This window comes from Etheostoma spectabile, chromosome 10 (genome assembly GCF_008692095.1).
Source record: "Etheostoma spectabile isolate EspeVRDwgs_2016 chromosome 10, UIUC_Espe_1.0, whole genome shotgun sequence".
Lineage (NCBI taxonomy): Eukaryota > Metazoa > Chordata > Actinopteri > Perciformes > Percidae > Etheostoma > Etheostoma spectabile.
The window spans coordinates 26630509-26631148 of record NC_045742.1 but is presented as its reverse complement, the minus strand read 5'-3'; the positions used below and the strand labels follow the sequence as shown (position 1 = coordinate 26631148).

Here is a 640-nt window from a genome sequence, read left to right as displayed (position 1 = left end):
GGGGGGGGGGGCTTGATTAAGCAACTACGTGGACCAACCCTGACAAACGAGGGATCAACAATGCCATAAATAACCTTGGAGGAAGTCACCTATCCTCCGGCAGGCGACAGCTCGTCAGGGAAATGAACGGCTTGTCACCGTCGTCTTTGTGCCCGTGGCTGAGGGCGCTGAAGCTGGCACCGCCGCACTCACACGCAAATGGGAAAAAAAAAGGTTTTCTTTCCTTTTCATATAATTGACAAGTTTTTTTAAATGTCTTTGCAACCCGCCACCGCCATGTCAACCACTACACAGACACACACTCAGGTTCACAAACACTCTTTTTAAGCGTGCATCCAGTTAAGCAAGAGAAAAAACACTTGGAAGCGAGGAGGGGCGCCGGTTTTTGAGCATGGGAATGATTTCGGAGCAAACCGACACATGCAGGCATACGCACACACTCAAAGCCTGCGTACACTCATTTGCAGCGCACACACCTCTCAATCCCTGTCCAACCGTCCGTCCCTCTGTCCTTCCCAATCCCTGTATCTCCATTCCTCTCTCTCTCTCTGGCCTCCTGGCAGCATTTTATTCTCAATCGAAAAAACATTTACCCACAGTTCAATAAGCTCTGGTGTATGTGTGTGTGTGTGTGTGTGTG

General features: G+C 49.8%; 1 long non-coding RNA gene across 1 annotated transcript in view; it reads right to left on the bottom strand.

Moving 5' to 3' along the window:
- LOC116696956 (uncharacterized) overlaps positions 1-640 on the bottom strand; it is a 14361-nt gene that overhangs the window by 409 nt on the left and 13312 nt on the right. The gene's annotated exons all lie outside the window — the stretch shown is intronic.